This window comes from Cherax quadricarinatus, chromosome 59 (assembly GCF_038502225.1).
Source record: "Cherax quadricarinatus isolate ZL_2023a chromosome 59, ASM3850222v1, whole genome shotgun sequence".
Classification (NCBI taxonomy): Eukaryota; Metazoa; Arthropoda; class Malacostraca; order Decapoda; family Parastacidae; genus Cherax; species Cherax quadricarinatus.
In genome coordinates this window covers 17,013,858-17,037,134 of record NC_091350.1, presented here as the reverse complement: position 1 = coordinate 17,037,134, position 23,277 = coordinate 17,013,858, and the positions used below count along the sequence as shown (strand labels likewise).

Below are 23,277 nucleotides of genomic sequence, written 5' to 3'. Positions count from 1 at the left end.
TACCAGTGTCAGTCACTAGACACCAGTGTCAGCCATTAGGTACCAGTGTCAGTCACTAGGCACCTGCGTCAGTCACTAAGCACAAACGTGAGTCACTAGGCACCAGTGTCAGTCACTAGACACCAACGTCAGTCACTAAACACCAACGTCAGCTACTAGACATCAACGTCAGTCAGTAGACACCTACGTCTGTCACTAGACATCAAAGTCAGTCACTAGACACCAGGAAGAATTTGTTTTTTAATTGTTCACAATTATTAAGATGTATTAAATGTGCTGAAGTGTACCTTAGTGATGTCATCCACAGCTTATCGTTATCACCGTACCATTTATAGCCGTTTTGAAGATGACGTTTAGCTAAAGATTTAGCGTTATCAAGTTTGATGAAGCTCATTCCTGTGCATAATGGTGTCTTAAAATCGAGGTTTGCTCTGACGCTTCCTTGACTGTCGCCTCTTACTGCAAGGACAATATTATATATGGATACCTCGAGCATGTCATTAACATTCAACTATTCTAGCAACTCTACCCACATTGCAACTGCAGTTACCAAGTAGTACACAACCCTTTAACGTTGATTTAATATTAGCTAATCAAATCATTAAATTCAGTTCCCTAAACTGAACAACTAAGAAATCCCCTAAACTAAATGATAATAACCATCAACCCATCCATCATTACCACACGACTAACACTTAATCACACTTAATCCATAATCAGCACACAACCCATTACATCTAATCAATTACAGATATACAAACACTTCATTTTCACTCAACTCTTAAACGTACTCTCACACTAGACCATCCTCCAACAATAAAAGCGTGAGTGGGGTTACCAATGCACCAAAGCATGCGTTCTCAGAAACTGTAGCCTAAATATCCCCTTCCAAAGTATGATCGAGTCCGTACAGGCTTCATTACCTTCGTCACTCATATTTCCTGTTTACAAGAGCACACTTCATGACTCACATTCACTACTTTCGTTATACAAAAGACAAGAGCTGCCAGGTCCCTCAACATCATTCGAAAATACAAGCTACACTAATATATGACAGTAATAATTACAACAGCACATCTTCCCAGTAGGAACAAAGCTGCCAAACTGATTTTCCTTGTGCTCACAAAACTGCATGTATCTCGGTAAACACCAATCAATATTAGTCACGTTTTCAATGTATCCCAATTGATTCGTATAACATTTCACGAGAAGAAAACGAAAGGAGAAACACGTTACACATTTTCAATTAGTCCAGCCAAGTTATGACTTTCAATCTATAGTATTTTGTTTTCATTTCGTCCATCAGCCGAATTTTGTTTATGTGAATCCTGAACGATAATTCCAGACTGAGCGTAAGCGTTACGCGCACCACCTGACTGAATGTACTGGGAAAAATTCTTAAAAGTTAACTGTACTCGCCTGGAATGTATTAATTTACTTAAAATGGTAATTTTCTTAATTAAATTTATCGAATATTTTTAAAATTTGATAAAAATGGATATTACGAATTCCACCATTTCGGAATAATTCTTGAGGGTCCCGGCAGTTAGATTGCGCACTCACAGGAAACTACTGTCCAAATAGCCCATCCTCTTAATAAAAGGCAATATTTCACTGTTTCAAAGACGGTCAAATGGGTGAATGGTCACGAACCTTAAACACTGATGATTATCTGACTATATTTTCTTGCGAGCTCTGTAGGTTCACGTTTTCTGTTCGCAGGTCAAAGCTTCTTATCGCCTGCAAGTTATATTTCATCTACTGGCGTTGTAGCAAGTTATAACTAATTAATTTTGATTGCTAGACAATACTCTACCCTAGCTAAATCTACGCTGACTTAACCTAACTGGAGAAAAAGAACGTAAATCGAGAAAATGGTTTCCAAAAAGATATTGGTGAAACTCTTTGTCACCAATCCACTGACGAATTATGTACAAATAGTGGAAATTATGGTTATTTCTTAGCATGGTGGGTTGACTTTACAGCAGGGTGGTGGGCTGGCTTTACAGCAGGGTGGTGGGTTGACTTTACAGCAGGGTGGTGAGTTGGCTTTACAGCAGGGTGGTGAGTTGGCTTTAAAGCAGGGTGGTGGGTTGACTTTCAAGCAGGGTGGTGAGTTGGCTTTAAAGCAGGCTGGTGGGTTGACTTTCAAGCAGGGTGGTGGGCTGGCTTTAAAGCAGGGTGGTGGGTTGACTTTCAAGCAGGGTGGTGGGCTGGCTTTAAAGCAGGGTGGTGGGTTGACTTTACAGCAGGGTGGTGAGTTGACTTTAAAGCAGGGTGGTGGGTTGACTTTACAGCAGGGTGGTGAGTTGGCTTTAAAGCAGGGTGGTGGGTTGACTTTCAAGCAGGGTGGTGGGCTGGCTTTAAAGCAGGGTGGTGGGTTGACTTTCAAGCAGGGTGGTGGGCTGGCTTTAGAAGACTACAGCATGTCCCGCATTGCCAGACACAAGTCGGCAGTTTATATTATTTGGTTATCGTTGGTTAGCTATATGGAACTATAAGTTAAACTGCTGTAATTTAGCCTAGAATAAATATTTCTGTTGAAATTTAAAGAGTGGAGTGTGTTGTGACACCTGCTTTGTATGGAACACAGGTGGATCATACCTCTGACCAATATACCTTAACCTCGTATTACAAACATTAACCTCTACGTGTTAACCTTTACATGCCTGATGACCCAGCCAGATTTTCTAGGCTGGGTCATCAGGCCAGATTTCCTAGGCTGTTGCTGCTGCTGACGACCACAGGCCTACATAGCCATCATAATCCGAATGAACCGGCGATGGAAACAAGTGGTGGTTTACTCTCTTGACTCCATTCACTGCAGTCCCAATATTACACAATATATATGAGGTAAATAGGGTGGTTTACGGAAGAAAAAGTTAGTATATGAGAGGTTTTGACAATGCAGAAATGATATACGGAGGGCAGAGTACATGAGGAGAAAGAGTTTAAATGTTTGTTGAGGGAGAGTAAAAATGAGAACCAATAAGGAGTGGGTGAGTCTTCATCAAAAAATTTTTGCTAAGAAAAAGAAATTCTGGATGGAGATTAGTAAGTTAAGACAAAGACAGCATTGGGAACAATTTATTTAGCAGTTAAAAAAATGAGGGGAGATGTTAGATGGGGAAACAGAGGTACTGGCAAGATGGAGGAAATATTTTGAATTGTTAAATGAAGAAATGAAGGCTGTGATTTCGTGCACTGGACAGGAAGGTATAACACCCTGAAGGACTAATGAAGAGCCAGATGTGAGTGTAGGGAAAGTACGTAAGGCAATGAGCAGAATGAAAGAAGGTAAAGCAGCTGGGATAGATGAGATTAAGAGAGAAATGTTAAAGGAGGTGGCGGATTTAGTTTTGGATTGATTGGTGCAGTTGTTCAATATATGCGTGAAAGAAGGGAAGGTACCCAAGGATTGGCAGAGAGCATGAATAGTGCCTTTGTGTGAGTGAGAAGGGGACAAGAGTAAGTGTAAGAAGTATTGGGGAATAAATAAGCCAGTTAAGTATATAGAGTAAAGTGTAGAGTATAATTATTGAAAGAATTGAGGGAAAGGCAGAAAACAGGATTGCTGATGAATAAGGACGTTTTAGGATGTGTAAAGGGTTGTTTAGACCACGTGTTCACACTGAAAAATATAACCGAACAATACCTAGATAAAAGCTAGAATCTTTATGAATCATTTGTGGACTTAAAAAAACATAAGATAGGGTGGATAGGAGAGCAATGACGTAGATGTTGGAAATGTATGAAACAGGTGGTAGGTTACTAAAAGCAGTAAGAGTTTTCATAGGATAGCGAGGCTCAGGTTAAGGAATATAGGACAGAGGGAGGATTTTTCAGTAAAGGTAGAACTTAGACAGGGATGTGCAGTATCACCATGGCTGTTTAACCCATTTATAGATGGGGGTTATAGAAGTGAATGCTAGAGTATTGGGAAGAAATGTAAGATTGAAAGATAACGAATTGATGGAAGTTGTTATAGTTGCTCTTTGCCAAAGACGCAGGTGTTTAAGAAATTCCGAAGAGAAGGTGCAAAGGTTGGTGGAGGAATCTGAGAGTATGTAAAAAAGGTTAATTAAAAATTAACATGGGAAAGAATAATGTGATGAGGGTAACAAAACATGAACAATAAGACTATATATTAGATTGGACAGAGGGAGGAAATATGGAGGAAGTAAACGTGTTGGGATATTTGGGAGTGGCCCTTTCGGCAGATGGGTCTATGAAAGACGGGGTAAACCATACAACAGGTGAGGTGCGTTGAGACATTTGCGGAGACAAAGAACCTTATCCATGGAGGCAAAAAAAGAAATGAACCATATTATAGTGGCATCAACACTGTTGTGGAGATGTCATGTTTGAGCGCGATGTGTGGTGTGAATATCTGTGGCAACATCACAAAATAAAATTCAGAGAGCTGAGGAGGGGTCACGTGTTTCAGTTCTTAGAGAGGATGGAGTAAAACAGGATGACTAGAAAAGTATATAAATAAGTTGAGGAGGGAAGGAAAGATAGGGGTCGTCTAAGGGTTGGGAGTGAGGCGGAGTAGAGGAGATTTTGAGTACTAGGGGGCTTGGATATCCAACAGGCTTGTATTAAGCGCGTTAAATCAGGGTGGAGGCAAGTGGTTTTTATGACCTGACGTGCTATTAGTGTGAGCATTAACATATAGGAAGGGATTCAAGGAATTCAATTCTCCCGACATGACTTCTGGAAAAGAGTACAGTAAGTGCACTCTGAACGATGGGTGGGGGTGCTGCAGCTCAGAGCTGTGATGTGAACAAGCTTCTGGCAATCTAACGATTGAATGACGGTTGTGTTTTCTCTTTTCTGAATCACCCTTCCCTTCCCAGATATATATATATATATATATATATATATATATATATATATATATATATCGTGCCTAATAGGTAAAACTGGCCAATTAGCAAGTCCTTTCTAAAATTTTCTCTTATACGTTTAAAGATATATATTTTTCATTAATGTTGATGTAAAAATCTATAATTTTACTCCAAAAGGAACTTAGAAAACTTACCTAGCCTTATTATAACAAGCGCAGTTTATTTTAGCCTAACCAAACTAAATATATTTTAGATTTGTTTACAATAATTTAATACTAAACAAACACAGTGAAATATATTTTTTTCGTTAGGTTCAGAATGATTTTGGCGAAATTATTGCATACACAAATTTTCACTTGTCCTATATGGCAAGATGAGCGTTGCTATTTAAGCCAAGATGGCAAGTTCTGCCTATTCGGAACGACATATATATATATATATATATATATATATATATATATATATATATATATATATATATATATATATATATATATATATGGTTATGTGTAAATAAACAATCGTAAGAAACGAGGACAAAAATGAGGAACCATGAAAGGAAGCAATGAAATCAATTAGTTTTATGACGCTCAATTACCACGCTAATGACCCATTTGCCTCTTATCTATCGTGCTAGTGAGATTTATAGTGCTGCCAACGTTGCCTGGGATACATGTAGTTCTTATATGTGCCTGTGATATATGTGCTCCTTATATGTGTCAGTGATACTTGTGGTTCTTATATACTGTGTTAGTGATACTTGTGGTTCTTATATACTGTGTTAGTGATACTTGTGGTTCTTATCTAACATAGTAATATATATGTGGCTCTTATCAGTCATATATGTGGCTCTTATAATCATGTGGTTCTTATCCATCATATATGTGGATCTTATCCAACATACCAGTTTTAGATGCGATTCTTGTTTATATTAATGGGGGAGACAGTTTTATTTACTACTCTAAGTAAATGGTAGAGACGTGGTCTCGTTTACATGAGAAAGTTTATGTTATATTCATAAAGTGAGACGTACCGTAGGTATTACATATACAAGACAATGTTTTTATTTTCATGAAAAAAGAAATAAGCAGAAGACGGAGACAAGAAGAAAGAGAGGAAAGGGAGGAGTAGAAGGGGACGTGGAGAAAACAAAGTAAGGGTGATGAGGAAATTGTAGATAATGAGATGAAGAGAATGATGAGGCGAGGACAAGGAGAAAGGAGAGGCGAGGATAAGGAAAAAAAAAGAAATCACAAGCAACTTTATCTGTCGTGCTGGACTCCTCCCTCACTTGTATTTTCTTCATACTTTGTTTATAAAGCAATTAATTTAGTTTCTTCTACTGGAGTCTAATAGTCACAGTTTTTGTGTCTTCTACTTATTTTACTGATTCTGCCATATGCACGTAATAAAAATATTAATATTATTATTACTACTACTATAGTGATAGAGAAGCGCTAAGCCCGCAGGGATCATGTAGCGTCTGGATCTATTAATACATTAGTTTTTCGCCTTGGCCACTAATTATCATTACCAATTTGTTCCCATAAACCTTTATTTATAATTAAATTATTCCACCTTTTCTCCTGTCAACAATCTTGCTTTTAGACTTAACAACTCTTCTTACCAAATGGTTATACGTATATTTTTTCTTTATATTTACAATATCTTTTCTTTTTTCTTCCATCTAGGTTCCAAATGTTAATTCATTTTTTCGTTACTTAATTTTCAGGATCTAATCTTTTTTCCTCTCCAATAGTTAATATTCATTTATAATATATCTCCCTCTCCCGCTTCCTCTCTACTAGATTTTATTTGCTGAAAAGTGGAGATTCTGCTTATAGGTAAAAGAAAGACTTTTGTATTTATCTCCTTCACACCTTGTATTGTATCTGCTGTACATAAATAACCCGCACATAAGTGAGAGAACTTTACGACGACGTTTAGGTCCGAATTGGACAATTTACAAAGTCACACTATCACAAAAGAGGGAGCCGGTATATATAAGCGAGGAGGACAAGGATGGGACCAAGAGAGGAAGAAAAAGAAGTGATAATAGTGGAAGTACTAAGAGAAATAGTGGTGGCAGTAGAAAGTAGGGAGAGTAGTTTTAGTGACACAAGAGATGAGAAGGGAGAGAAGGGTGAATGGAGGCAAAAGTAATAATAGCAATAGTAGCAGAAGTGAAATGATAGTCGTAGTAGTAGTAGTAGTATAAGTGGGGCCAGTCTAAGGCCTAAGAATAAGGAGCACCGTATTGTGTATTGGTCTAGTCACAGTATTTTACGTTTTGTTCTTTCGTACTTAATATCTCACGACAACGACAGCCAAGACTAATCTGAAGGCTTGATCACACAGCCGACCAGGAATAATCTTGTGTTAGGAATCAATGCTATGATTGTTAAAAAATATAAACTTGGTTATCAACCCACCTTTTTCACCTTCCTTAATCAATATTATCATACCATTAGGAAGCACTAAAATAAAAAGCGTATGTCATATTGCACCTGAGAAATGGAAAGCAATCAAGTCGCATCCAAGGCAAGGACATCTCAAACTACCTGGATCAAGAGCTCTTCACCAACATTAATGAGTGAAATGCCTTGTTCCTTTCACCTCTTCCCTAACTTGTACAATTAGATAATCAACATATGTAGAGGAAGAGAAGAAGAAACATTAAAGTAAGTGAAACAGTGATAAAATATTTTTGGATACAAAAATAAATTTTAAAAGAGAAAGAATAATACCAGATACGGAAGAAAAACTGAAGGACAATGAAAATCGATAATGAATTAAAATAGGAGGGGGAGAGAAATGAATCATGAGAGGAAAAAACAGTGAATAAAATCCAATAAAAATAAACAAGAAGAAGAGAGGGGGAAAGTCGAAAATATAAGCATAAAGTAGATAATGAAAAATAACTAAAGCAAATATGTTGTCGTCAATAGTGGTAGTGCTCAGTGCATGGTGGTAGTGCTCAGTGCATGGTGGTAGTGCTCAGTGCATGGTGGTAGTGCTCAGTGCATGGTGGTAGTGCTCAGTGCATGGTGGTAGTGCTCAGTGCATGGTGGTAGTGCTCAGTGCATGGTAGTGCTCAGTGCATGGTGGTAGTGCTCAGTGCATGATGGTAGTGCTCAGTGCATGGTGGTAGTGCTCAGTGCATGGTGGTAGTGCTCAGTGCATGGTGGTAGTGCTCAGTGCATGGTAGTGCTCAGTGCATGGTGGAAGTGCTCAGTGCATGGTGGTAGTGCTCAGTGCATGGTAGTGCTCAGTGCATGGTGGTAGTGCTCAGTGCATGGTGGTAGTGCTCAGTGCATGATGGTAGTGCTCAGTGCATGATGGTTGTGCTCAGTGCATGGTGGTAGTGCTCAGTGCATGATGGTAGTGCTCAGTGCATGGTGGTAGTGCTCAGTGCATGGTGGTAGTGCTCAGTGCATGGTGGTAGTGCTCAGTGCATGGTGGTAGTGCTCAGTGCATGGTGGTAGTGCTCAGTGCATGATGGTAGTGCTCAGTGCATGGTGGTAGTGCTCAGTGCATGATGGTAGTGCTCAGTGCATGGTGGTAGTGCTCAGTGCATGGTGGTAGTGCTCAGTGCATGGTGGTAGTGCTCAGTGCATGGTAGTGCTCAGTGCATGGTGGTAGTGCTCAGTGCATGGTGGTAGTGCTCAGTGCATGGTGGTAGTGCTCAGTGCATGATGGTAGTGCTCAGTGCATGATGGTTGTGCTCAGTGCATGGTGGTAGTGCTCAGTGCATGATGGTAGTGCTCAGTGCATGGTAGTGCTCAGTGCATGGTAGTGCTCAGTGCAAGGTGGTAGTGCTCAGTGCATGGTGGTAGTGCTCAGTGCATGGTGGTAGTGCTCATTGCATGGTGGTAGTGCTCAGTGCATGGTGGTAGTGCTCAGTGCATGATGGTAGTGCTCAGTGCATGGTAGTGCTCAGTGCATGGTGGTAGTGCTCAGTGCATGGTGGTAGTGCTCAGTGCATGGTGGTAGTGCTCAATGCATGATGGTAGTGCTCAGTGCATGGTAGTGCTCAGTGCATGGTGGTAGTGCTCAGTGCATGATGGTAGTGCTCAGTGCATGGTGGTAGTGCTCAGTGCATGGTGGTAGTGCTCAGTGCATGATGGTAGTGCTCAGTGCATGGTGGTAGCGCTCAGTGCATGATGGTAGTGCTCAGTGCACGGTAGTGATCAGTGTATGGTGGTAGTGCTCAGTGCATGGTGGTAGTGCTCAGAGCATTATGGTAGTGCTCAGTGCATGGTGGTAGTGCTCAGTGCATGATAGTGCTCGGTGCATGGTAGTGTTCAGTGCATGGTGGTAGTGCTCAGTGCATGGTGGTAGTGCTCAGTGCATGGTGGTACTGCTCAGTCCATGGTAGTGCTATGTGTATGGTGGTAGTGCTCAGTGCATGGTGGTAGTGCTACGTGCATGGTGGTAGTGCTCAGTGCATGGTGGTAGTGCTCAGTGCATGGTAGTGCTATGTGCATGGTGGTAGTGCTCAGTGCATGGTGGTAGTGCTCAGTGCATGATGGTAGTGCTCAGTGCATGGTGTGGATGCTCACTGCATGGTGGTAGTGCTCAGTGCATGGTGTGGGTGCTCAGTGCATGATGTGGGTGCTCAGTGCATGGTGGTAGTGCTCAGTGCATGGTGGTAGTGCTTAGTGCATGGTGGTAGTGCTCAGTGCATGGTGTGGATGCTCAGTATATGGTGGAAGTGCTCAGTGCATGGTGTGGGTGCTCAGTGCATAGTGGTAGTGCTCAGTGCATGATGTGGGTGCTCAGCGCATGGTGGTAGTTTTCAGTGCATGGTGGTAGTGCTCAGTGCATGGTGGTAGTGTTCAGTGCATGGTGGTACTGCTCAGTGCATGGTGTGGATGCTCAGTGCATGGTGGTAGTGCTCAGTGCATGGTGTGGGTGCTCAGTGATGGTGTGGGTGCTCAGTGCATGGTGTGAGTGCTCAGTGCATGGTGATAGTGCTTAGTGCATGGTGGTAGTGCTCAGTTCATGGTGGTAGTGCTCAGTGCATGGTGGTACTGCTCATTGCATGGTGTAGATGCTCAGTGCATGGTGTAGTGCTCAGTGCATGGTGTGGGTGCTCAGTGCATGGTGTGGGTGCTCAGTGCATGGTGGTAGTGCTTAGTGCAGGGTGGTAGTGATCAGTGCATGGTGGTAGTGCTTAGTGCATGGTGGTAGTGCTCAGTGCATGGTGGTACTGCTCAGTGCATGGTGTGGATGCTCAGTGCATGGTGGTAGTTCTCAGTGCATGGTGGTAGTGCTCAGTGCATGGCGGCAGTGCTGAGTGCATGGTGGCAGTGCTCAATGCATGGTGTGGGTGCTCAGTGCATGGTGGTAGTGCTCAGCGCACGGCGTGGGTGCCCACTTCATGGTGGTAGTGCTCGGCACATGGTGGTAGTGCTCACTGCATGGTAGTGCTCAGCGCATGGTGACAGTGCTCATCGCATGGTGGTAGTGCTCAGTGCAAAGTGTGGGTGCTCAGTGCATTGTAGTAGTGCTCAGTGCATTGTGGTAGTGCTCAGTGCATCCTGGTAGTGCTCAGTGCATGGTGGTAGTGTTCAGCGCATGGTGTGGGTGTTCAGAGCATGGTGGTAGTGCTCAGTGCATGGTGTGGGTGCTAAGTGATGGTGTGGGTGCTCAGTGCATGGTAGTAGTGCTCAGTGCATGGTGGTAGTGCTCAGTGCATGGTGGTACTTCCCAGTGCATGGTGTGGATGCTCAGTGTATGGTGTGAGTGCTCAGTGCATGGTGTGGGTGCTCAGTGATGGTGTTGGTGCTCAGTGCATGGTGTGAGTGCTCAGTGCATGGTGATAGTGCTTAGTGCATGGTGGTAGTGCTCAGTGCATGGTGGTAGTGCTCAGTGCATGGTGGTACTGCTCATTGCATGGTGTAGATGCTCAGTGCATGGTGGTACTGCTCAGTGCATGGTGTGGGTGCTCAGTGCATGGTGTGGGTGCTCAGTGCATGGTGGTAGTGCTTTGTGCATGGTGGTAGTGATCAGTGCATGGTGGTAGTTCTCAGTGCATGGTGGTAGTGCTCAGTGCATGGTGGTACTGCTCAGTGCATGGTGTGGATGCTCAGTGCATGGTGGAAATGCTCAGTGCATGGTGTGGGTGCTCAGTGCATGGTGTGAGTGCTCAGTGCAAGGAGTGCTCAATGCATGGTGTGAGTGCTCAGTGCATGGTGTGGGTTAACTGTACATGGTGTGGGTGCTCAGTGCGTGGTGTAGGTGCTCGGTGCGTCGTGTGGGTGCTCAATGCATGGTGTGGGTGTTCAAGGCATTGTGTGGGTCCTCAAGGTATTGTGTGGGTCCTCAAGGCATTGTGTGGGTCCTCAAGGCATCGTGTGGGTCCTCAAGGCATTGTGTGGGTCCTCAAGGCATTGTGTGGGTGCTCAATGCATCGTGTGGGTCCTCAAGGCATTGTGTGGGTGCTCAATGCATCGTGTGGGTGGTCAAGGCATCGTGTGGGTCCTCAAGACATTGTGTGAGTGCTCAATGCATCGTGTGGGTGTTCAAGGCATCGTGTGGGTGTTCAAGGCATCGTGTGGGTCCTCAAGGCATTGTGTGGGTCCTCAAGGCATTGTGTGGGTCCTCAAGGCATTGTGTGGGTGCTTAATGCATCGTGTGGATGGTCAATGCATGGTGTGGGTTAACAGTACATGGTGTGGGTGCTCAGTGCATGGTGTGGGTGCTTAATGCATCGTGTGGGTGGTCAATGCATGGTGTGGGTGCTCAAGGCATCGTATGGGCCCTCAAGGCTTTGTGTGGATGCTCAATGCATTGTGTGGGTGCTCAATGCATCGTGTGGGTGCTCTATACAAACTTAATCTGCTGAAAGAAAGACCCACTCCAGTTTTAATTACCTCAGCCGTCCAACGCACACGCTTCGGTTAATTATAACCCAGATTCCGGATAATTTTGTCCTCATGCATCGTATAATTCTCACTCAAAATCAAGATAATTATACACCCATATTATTAATACTACTTACCACAATGATGATTACTTTTATACGAATTTTCACAACTCCTGCCCAGGGGATGGCCGCGATTTGCTGTGGTATTTATTATTTCATTATTTTTATTATTAATTATTAATATTATTATTATTATTATCCAGAAATAATATCGGTAATTATCCCGATGTTATTTTAATTTCATCGAATTTAAAATAAATGTTGACTAGTGAGTTGATTATCTTCATATGATAATTTCATCAATGGTCATAGATAAATGGTATATAATACCGACACGATGGGTAAATAGACAAATGCAGTGTAATGGGATGCTGTATTGACGACGTTTCACCCACACAGTGGGCTTTATCAAGTCACAAATAGATGTGCTTGTGACTTGATAAATCAAACGTGTGGGCGAAACGTTGCTAATAAAGGATTACATTATGGTGCATTTGTGTCTATTTTTCCAATTTCATCAATGTTGACAATCTAAAGAATCATTATTTGCAAAATCTAATTCAGGAAATGTTTTCCTGATGACCTCATAAAACTTAACCGAAACATTACTGGAACTTGTAGATTCACAATACAAAGTTAATGAAGACTCTGCATAAGGATTCACCAGAGCATCACACTAAGAACAGTAAGAACAGGGCTTAAGTTATTACCAGGTGTCAAGATAATCCAGAACAGACCACTGTACAATCATTGACGTTATCCCTCCATTTTGGTGAAGGGCTCTTGATCACAGTAACTGGATCTACTCTTCCATTTCTCGGATCAAATTTTTATTACTTATTCCTAGGCACTTCATGACTATTACGGACTCAGGTAAGAAAGGCCTGTTATCTTATTTACAAGGCAGGTGACAGGTCCTTAGCTTCGAACTATAGACCAATAGCCTTACCTCCATAGTGGGAAAATTTATGGAATCAATAATTGCCGATGCAATTCGTAACCATCTTGAAAGGCTAATGAATCTCAACACTGTTTTACTAGGAGGCGTTCCTATCTTACGAATTAACTGACTTTTTTCACTAAGGTGTTTGAGAAGATAGATCATGGTAATGAATATGATATTGTGTTTATGGACTTCAGTAAGGTTTTCGACAGAGTTCCACATCAGAGGTTATTGAGGAAACTTAAGGCACACGGAATAGGAGGAGAAATTTTTTCCTGGGTAGAGGCATGGTTGACAAATAGGCAGCAGAGTGTTTGCATAAATGGGGAGAAATCAGAATGGGGGCACGTCACCAAAATAAGCCGTCCAATTCATTCTAATGAGGACATTAGAGCACTCCAAGATGATTTGAATAGACTGATGCAATGGTCGGAGAAGTGGCAGATGCAGTTTAATATAGACAAATGCAAAGTTCTAAATGTTAGACAGGAAAATAACCATGCCACATATAAACTAAATAGTGTAGATTTTAATACTACTGATTGCGAAAAGGGTTTGGGAGTTCTGGTTAACAGTAATCTGAAACCAAGACAACAGTGCATTAGTGTTCAAAATAAAGCTAACAGAATTCTTGGCTTCATATCTAGAAGTATAAATAATAGAAGTCCTCAGGTTGTTCTTCAACTCTATATATCCTTTGTTAGACCTCATTTAGATTATGCTGCACAGTTTTGGTCACCGTATTACAGAATGGATGTAAATGCACTGGAAAACGTGCAAAGGAGGATGATAAAGTTGATTCCATGTATCAGAAATCTTCCCTATGAGGATAGACTAAGGACCCTGAATCTGCACTGAGGTGTATAAATGAACAACAGGAGTAAATAGCGTGCTAAAAAATATCTAACATAGCCAGGACTCGCAGCAATGGTTTGAAGTTGGGAAATTCAGATTCAAGAAGGATATAGGAAAGCACTGGTTTGGTAATAGAGTTGTGGATGAGTGGAACAAACCCCCAAGTACCGTCATGGGAGCTAAGACGTTGCTTGCTTTTAAAAATAGGTTAGAAAATTACATGTGTGGGTGTGGGTGGGACCTGACTAGCTTGTGCTACTAGGTTTAATGCTGTGCTCCTTCCTTAAGCAGAAGTGACCTGACCAGGTGGGTCACTGGTCTAAGCCTGGGAGTAACATGGACTTGCCTCGCATGGGTCAGTAGGTCTGCTGCAGTGTTCCTTCTTTATGTTCTTAAAAGGGAAGATTGAGACACTTAAGTAGCATATGGGAATCTTTATTCAGGAAACGTTTCGCCACACAGTGGCTTCATCAGTCCAATACAAAGAGGAAGGCGTAAGGAGAGGAGGAGTATGAGGTAATCAGTCCTCTTTGTATTGGACTGATGAAGCCACTGTGTGGCGAAACGTTTCCTGAATAAAGATTCCCATATGCTACTTAAGTGTCTCAATCTTCAACTTCTCGGTTTTTCAAACCATTCATCACATCTTAAAAGGGACTTGGAGCGAAAAAAAACACAGCAGTAATCTTTGAATTGTATTTTCCTTCACCAAATATATATAGATTTTTACAGTTATGTACACTATATACAAGAGTTTGAAATATAAGTGTACAACACGGTAAGTCAAGGCAACAACAACAGCCAGTGCGAGACAACCATGTTCAACCAGCAGACGTGAGAGATTGAACATTAAAATGGTATAAAATACCGACAGGTTGTTAGGTAAGACACATATGCAACAGTTAGGTATCTTTATTGTGAAACGTTTCGCCTACACAGTAGGCTTCTTCAGTCAAGTACAGGAAAGGTTGATAGAAGCAGAAGATACTTGAAGACGATGTAATCAGTCCATCACCCTTAAAGTTTTGAGGTGGTCAGTCCCTCAGTCTGGAGAAGAGCATTGTTCCATAGTATGAAACAATATGGAGAAGAAGTGACAGGATGGAGCTTTTATAGCGCCAAGAGGTGAGACGTAGGAGAGGTAAGAACTCAGATGTTGAGAGGTCCCTCTCAAATCCAGCCCCTCTCACTAGTGGTAGTTGTCGAAGTTGATTGCAGGTCTGTACCAAGATACCCTTGTGTTGCAGTGTCTGACAGATTGAACATTAAAATGGTATAAAATACCGACAGGTTGTTAGGTAAGACACATATGCAACAGTTAGGTATCTTTATTGTGAAACGTTTCGCCTACACAGTAGGCTTCTTCAGTCAAGTACAGGAAAGGTTGATAGAAGCAGAAGATACTTGAAGACGATGTAATCAGTCCATCACCCTTAAAGTTTTGAGGTGGTCAGTCCCTCAGTCTGGAGAAGAGCATTGTTCCATAGTATGAAACAATATGGAGAAGAAGTGACAGGATGGAGCTTTTATAGCGCCAAGAGGTGAGACGTAGGAGAGGTAAGAACTCAGATGTTGAGAGGTCCCTCTCAAATCCAGCCCCTCTCACTAGTGGTAGTTGTCGAAGTTGATTGCAGGTCTGTACCAAGATACCCTTGTGTTGCAGTGTCTGACAGATTGAACATTAAAATGGTATAAAATACCGACAGGTTGTTAGGTAAGACACATATGCAACAGTTAGGTATCTTTATTGTGAAACGTTTCGCCTACACAGTAGGCTTCTTCAGTCAAGTACAGGAAAGGTTGATAGAAGCAGAAGATACTTGAAGACGGTGATGTACTGATTACATCGTCTTCAAGTATCTTCTGCTTCTATCAACCTTTCCTGTACTTGACTGAAGAAGCCTACTGTGTAGGCGAAACGTTTCACAATAAAGATACCTAACTGTTGCATATGTGTCTTACCTAACAACCTGTCGGTATTTTATACCATTTTAATGTTCAATCTGTCAGACACTGCAACACAAGGGTATCTTGGTACAGACCTGCAATCAACTTCGACAACTACCACTAGTGAGAGGGGCTGGATTTGAGAGGGACCTCTCAACATCTGAGTTCTTACCTCTCCTACGTCTCACCTCTTGGCGCTATAAAAGCTCCATCCTGTCACTTCTTCTCCATATTGTTTCATACTATGGAAGAATGCTCTTCTCCAGACTGAGGGACTGACCACCTCAAAACTTTAAGGGTGATGGACTGATTACATCGTCTTCAAGTATCTTCTGCTTCTATCAACCTTTCCTGTACTTGACTGAAGAAGCCTACTGTGTAGGCGAAACGTTTCACAATAAAGATACCTAACTGTTGCATATGTGTCTTACCTAACAACCTGTCGGTATTTTATACCATTTTAATGTTCAATCTGTCAGACACTGCAACACAAGGGTATCTTGGTACAGACCTGCAATCAACTTCGACAACTACCACTAGTGAGAGGGGCTGGATTTGAGAGGGACCTCTCAACATCTGAGTTCTTACCTCTCCTACGTCTCACCTCTTGGCGCTATAAAAGCTCCATCCTGTCACTTCTTCTCCATATTGTTTCATACTATGGAACAATGCTCTTCTCCAGACTGAGGGACTGACCACCTCAAAACTTTAAGGGTGATGGACTGATTACATCGTCTTCAAGTATCTTCTGCTTCTATCAACCTTTCCTGTACTTGACTGAAGAAGCCTACTGTGTAGGCGAAACGTTTCACAATAAAGATACCTAACTGTTGCATATGTGTCTTACCTAACAGACGTGAGAGAACATAAGAACATAAGAAAGGAGGAACACTGCAGGAGGCCTGTTGGCCCATACTAGGCAGGTCCTTTACAATTCATCCCACTAACAAAACATTTGCCCAACCCAATTTTCAATGCCACCCAAGAAACAAGCTCTGATGTGAAAGTCCCACTCAAATCCAACCCCTCTCACTCATGTACTTATCCAACCTAAATTTGAAACTACCCAAAGTCCCAGCCTCAATAACCCAACTAGGTAGACTGTTCCACTCATCTACCACCCTATTTCCAAACCAATACTTTCCCATGTCCTTTCTGAACCTAAACTTATCCAATTTAAATCCATTACTGCGGGTTCTCTCTTGGAGAGACATCCTCAAGACCTTATTAATATCCCCTTTATTAATACCTATCTTCCACTATACACTTCGATCAGGTCTCCCCTCATTCTTCGCCTAACAAGTGAATGTAACTTAAGAGTCTTCAATCTTTCTTCATAAGGAAGATTTCTAATGCTATGTATTAATTTAGTCATCCTACGCTGAATGTTTTCTAACGAATTTATGTCCATTCTGTAATATGGAGACCAGAACTGAGCTGCATAATCTAGGTGAGGCCTTACTAATGATGTATAAAGCTGCAGTATGACCTCTGGACTTCTGTTGCTTACACTTCTTGATATAAATCCCAGTAATCTATTTGCCTTATTACGTACGCTTAGGCATTGCTGTCTTGGTTTAAGGTTGCTGCTCACCATAACCCCCAAGTCCTTTTCGCAATCTGTATGGCTAAGTTCTACATCATTTAACTTGTAAGTACTAGGGTTATGGGCACTCCCAAGCTTCAGAACCTTGCATTTATCTACATTGAACTGCATCTGCCACTTTTCTGACTAAGAATAGAGTTTGTTTAAATCCTCCTGAAGTTCCATAACATCTACGTTTGAATCAATTATCCTACCTATCTTTGTGTCATCGGCGAATTTGCTCATATCACTAGTAATCCCCTCATCAAGATCATTGATATATATTATAAACAACAACGAGCCCAAGACTGATCCCTGTGGAACGCCACTAGTTTCAGATCCCCACTCGGATTTAACCCCATTTATGGACACTCTCTGCTGAACATCAAAATGGTATACAATACCGACAGGTTGACTTGACAGGTTGTTAGGTAAGACACATATGCAACAGTTAGACAACTTTATTCCGAAACGTTTCGCCTACACAGTAGGCTTCTTCAGTCGAATACAGAAAATAGGCAGGAACAGTAGAGATGTGAAGACGATGTAATCAGTCCATCACCCTTGTAGTCGTAGAATTTGAGGTTGTCAGTCCCTCGGCCTGGAGAAGTTCAGTTCCATAGTCAGGAACTATCTGAAGATCAAGCGACAGTGCGGAGACTTAAATACTGTCGGAAGGAGAGGTGCAGAGTAGTAGTAGTAGTAGTAGTAGTGAGAATGTAACCACTATATTCGACTGAAGAAGCCTACTGTGTAGGCGAAACGTTTCGGAATAATGTTGTCTAACTGTTGCATATGTGTCTTACCTAACAACCTGTCGGTATTGTATACCATTTTGATGTTCATCTTGTCAGACACTGCAACACATGGCATCTTGGTACAGAAAACACCTTGGACAAGCTTTTCAAGTGAGAAGTGTTGGATCTGAGAGGGACATGACCTCTCAGTGGTTACATTCTCACTACTACTACTACTACTACTACTACTACTACTACTACTACTCTGCACCTCTCCTTCCGACAGTATTTAAGTCTCCGCACTGTCGCTTGATCTTCAGATAGTTCCTGACTATGGAACTGAACTTCTCCAGGCCGAGGGACTGACAACCTCAAATTCTACGACTACAAGGGTGATGGACTGATTACATCGTCTTCACATCTCTACTGTTCCTGCCTATTTTCTGTATTCGACTGAAGAAGCCTACTGTGTAGGCGAAACGTTTCGGAATAAAGTTGTCTAACTGTTGCATATGTGTCTTACCTAACAACCTGTCGGTATTGTATACCATTTTGATGTTCATCTTGTCAGACACTGCAACACATGGCATCTTGGTACAGAAAACACCTTGGACAAGCTTTTCAAGTGAGAAGTGTTGGATCTGAGAGGGACATGACCTCTCAGTGGTTACATTCTCACTACTACTACTACTACTACTACTACTACTACTACTACTACTACTACTACTACTACTCTGAACCTCTCCTTCCGACAGTATTTAAGTCTCCGCACTGTCGCTTGATCTTCAGATAGTTCCTGACTATGGAACTGAACTTCTCCAGGCCGAGGAACTGACAACCTCAAATTCTACGACTACAAGGGTGATGGACTGATTACATCGTCTTCACATCTCTACTGTTCCTGCCTATTTTCTGTATTCGACTGAAGAAGCCTACTGTGTAGGCGAAACGTTTCGGAATAAAGTTGTCTAACTGTTGCATATGTGTCTTACCTAACACACTCTCTGCTTCCTGTCAGTGAGCCATGACTCAATCCACGAGAGCACTTTTCCCCAAATGCCATGAGCTGCCACTTTCTTTAACAGTCTATGGTGCGGAACTCTATCAAAAGCCTTACTAAAATCTAAGTAAATAATATCAAATTCTTTATCGTGGTCAACAGCCTCAAAAGCTTTACTGAAGAAAGTTAATAAATTAGTTAGACAAGACAAGACAGGCCTCTTCTGAATCCATGCTGAGTATCATTAATCAAGCTATGCTTATCGAGATGGCTTCTTATAATCTCAGCTATAATTGACTCTAGTAATTTGCCTACAATTGAGGTCAGGCTTATTGGGCGGTAATTTGACGGTAACGACTTGTCCCCTGTTTTAAAAATAGGAATTACATTAGCCATCTTCCACATATCAGACACTACACCTGTTTGAAGAGATAAATTAAAAATATTAGTTAATGGTTCACAGAGTTCCATTTTGCATTCCTTAAGAACCCTTGAAAAAACCTCATCAGGACCCGGCGACTTATTTTGCTTCAGTCTTTCTATCTGCTTCACAACCATTTCACTAGTGACTGTGATGTTACATAATTTATCTTCTTCTAGCCCACTATAAAAATTAATTACTGGAATATTGTTAGTGTCTTCCTGTGTAAAAACTGAGAGAAAATAATTATTAAAAATCGAGCACATTTCATTATCTTTGTCAGTAAGGTGCCCATAGTTATTTTTAAGGGGACCTATCTTATCTCTAACTTTTGTTCTACAGACCTGGAAAAACTTTTTGGGTTAGTTTTAGAATCCCTAGCAACTTTAATTTCATAGTCCCTTTTAGCTTTTCTTATCCCCTTTTTAATGTCCCTCTTAATGTCAATATACTGATTCATAAGATGACCCTCACCTCTTTTGATACGCCTATAAATTCCTTTCTTATGCCCTAGTAGATATTTGAGCCTATTATTCATCCATTTTGGGTCATTTCTATTTGATCTAATTTCTTTATAAGGGATAAACGTTCTTTGAGCAGCATGTATAGTGTTCAGAAAACTGTCATATTGATAGCTCACTTCGTTACCCCAGTCAACAGATGATAAGTGTTCTCTAAGCCCATCGTAATCTGCTAAGCGAAAATCTGGGACTGTTACTGAGTTATCGCTACTATCGTACTTCCATTCAATGCTAAATGTAATTGATTTGTGGTCGCTAGCACCCAGTTCCTCTGAAATTTCTAAATTATTAACAAGGGATTCATTGTTTGCCATAACTAAGTCAAGCAGGTTATTTCCCCTTGTAGGTTCTGTCACAAACTGCTTCAAGAAACAATCCTGAACTACTTCTAAGAAGTCGTATGATTCTAAATTCCCAGTCAAGAAATTCCAATCAATATGACTAAAGTTAAAGTCTCCTAGAATTACTACATTATCGTGCCTTGTGGCCTTAACAATTTCCTCCCATAGTAGTCTCCCTTGGTCCCTATCTAAGTTTGGGGGACGGTATATCACTCCTAAAATCAGTTTTTCATGCCCCTCTGAAAATTCTATCCAAACAGACTCTGTATGTGTTACTTCAGACTTAATACCCGTTTTTATGCAACAGTTCAAGCGATCTCGGACATACAATGCCACCCCACCCCCCTTCCCGATACTTCTATCTACTTGGAACAATTTAAATCCCTGAATATGACATTCCGCAGGCATGTCCCGACTTTTTGAATTAAACCACGTCTCAGTTAAGGCAAATACATCAATGTTACCTGCACTAGCAACTAATCTCAACTCGTCCATCTTATTCCTAGCACTACGGCAATTAGCATAATAAACATTGAAAGACTCTCCTTTCTCTTTACCCTTCCTGCTCATTTCTGTTTTTCTACTAAACCTATTACTGTCCTTATCACCCAAAGTCCCTGGCTTTTCAATATCTACCTCGTTCTGCTTATTACTAGTTCCCCTAGAACTCGTAATATTATTACACTGGGACTTCACTCTTTTCCTGCCAAAACCCATACCACTAACTATTCCTAGTTTAAAGTCCTAACTGCTCCCTCCACTGCAGTTGCCAGTGCTACCACCCCAGACCTAGATAAGTGAACCCCATCCCTGGCATACATGTCATTTCTGCCATAGAAGAGGTCCCAGTTGTCAATGAATGTTACCGCATTTTCCTTACAGTATTTGTCCAGCCAGCAATTGACACCAATTGCCCTGGACAACCATTCATTTCCAACTCCTCTCCTTGGCAAAATACCACATATGACAGGGTTCCCATCCTTACTCCTAATTATTTCTATTGCTGACCTATACCTGCTAATCAGGTCTTCACTCCTACGTCTGCCAACATCGTTGCCTCCAGCACTGAGACAGATAATAGGATTGCTCCCATTACCTCTCATGATGTCATCCAGACGGCTAACAATATCCTCCATCCCAGCCCCAGGAAAGCAAACTCTCTGTCTCCTACTCCTGTCCTTCAAGCAGAACGCCCTATCCATATACCTAACTTGGCTATCCCCAACAACAACAATATTCTTACCTTCCTTGGTGTCGTTCGTCGTGATGTTCCCAGTAGTCGACTCACATTCATCGGGTAGCACTGAAAATGTATTAGATGTTTCCACACCAGTTTCCACGGCAGTCTCTTTCTTCTTCATCGTTTCTACCTTTCCATTCGTCTTCTTGATCGTCAACTTCGTTCCCTGCTGTCCAGCCACTGACCAGTTTCCCTTCTTGACCTGAGGACTCAAAACAGGAGGACTACTACGAATCTTCTTGTTTTCCTCGGTCAGTCGCCGAATCTCCACCTTCGCCAACCTCAATTCTTCCTTAAGCTGTTGGTAAAGTTGCTCGATGGAGGGCATCTTGCTTCAATTCGTAGAGAGCGCGCAAACAGGTCTTCACAGAGCTAAGTACACGTCAAGAGTGACAAGACCTGAGTGTGAGTGACATCACATCAGCAATTGTCCGACCCAGCTATATGACTCGCTGAACCAAGGTACTGATTTAACGATGGGGCCCCCTTAATCGTTAAACCCTTAGCACCTGGTTCGCTGGTTGGGTGGTAGGCTATATGAGGGTGTGTACATACATCCAATAAAGGTAGCGTACTCTTTGCATGCCACAATAACCCTTGCGGGTTTAGTAGAATCTTGGGAATAACATCTTTCATGCTACCTGAACATTTGGAATGACACCAAAATCCATATAAGATATTTGTTAACGGATATCTTGATGTTCCGCAACGCTTACTGATATCCGAACCAAGTACGCCTTAAAAATATTGGAATACTCTCCACTCATAAGCAATATCCTGATACCAATCTTCACAAGCATTTGAAGACCCAAAACCTTCTTAAGAGGCACAGTTCCTTGATGATATTCAGGCAATATACAATCTTTCATAATAACAGGATGCTATGCAAATGTTTTTAATATCCATAAAGTGTTAAACAGTTAAAAATATCCGGTCGCCTTTCACAGTGTATTGGTATTCGAAAACTACACTGTGCAGAACAATCTTTTATCAGTAGAATGTTTCGCTCTACTGGGGCAATATCAGATCACGACATGATAAAGCTCTACACAGAGCGAAACGCTGTGGCAGCAACAGCTTGTTCTGCTGCAGGCAGTACGACACCTAGATCTAAACATAAGCTGTGCAACTATAAATTTACCACTTTACCACAAAGTCCAGAGGTTCATCTTTCACCTAACGGAATCACTGTTAAGCCTCGGCCAGGTTGCCGTAACTTAACTAAAACAGCTAAGTTGGGGTAGATGGCAGATTTAAGTTTCTAATGAGTGCTTTAAACCACGGTTCAGGTGGGGATCGAACTCATGCCAAGTGAAACTCCAGGCCAGTGCATAGGCCACTGAGCCAGCTGGCTACAATAAGATTCATACAACTAGATATATTTATACACCATAGGGAGGTTAGCATGAGTCCCACTGTGACCACACAGGCAAGTTTTTACAAATGAATCTCCCGCCAGCGTGGCCGTGACAAAACCGTCATCAGGACTCACGAAATCGTAATAACGCGACTGCAAACAAACCACGATACGGGTGGGGCTCCAACTCACGGCAAGTGAGTCGTAAAACTCCAGGCCAGTGCTTAAGCCACTGGGCCAGATGGCTACAATAAGATTCATCCAACTACGTACATTTATACATCTGCTATGAGATCGAGCCCCACTCTTAGTGTAGTTTGTAATCGCGTTACTACGATTTCGTGAGTCGAGTGTCTTGATATGCTAGTCTCAGGGATAATTTTTTAACTAACATCGCACAAATATAAAAAATTCATCGCATTACTTATGAACGAATATACGACCAGTTCGGCCAGGAAACAGAAAGTTATTCAGCGCTTTCAACGTAGAATTTCCTAACATCATTATTAATTCCATATCATTACGACACTTATTGAAGATGTTTCGGTC

General features: G+C 41.8%; 1 protein-coding gene across 1 annotated transcript in view; it reads right to left on the bottom strand.

Annotated features, from left to right (window-relative positions):
• LOC128698807 (peripheral plasma membrane protein CASK-like) overlaps positions 1 to 23,277 on the bottom strand; it is a 380,387-nt gene that overhangs the window by 351,981 nt on the left and 5,129 nt on the right. The gene's annotated exons all lie outside the window — the stretch shown is intronic.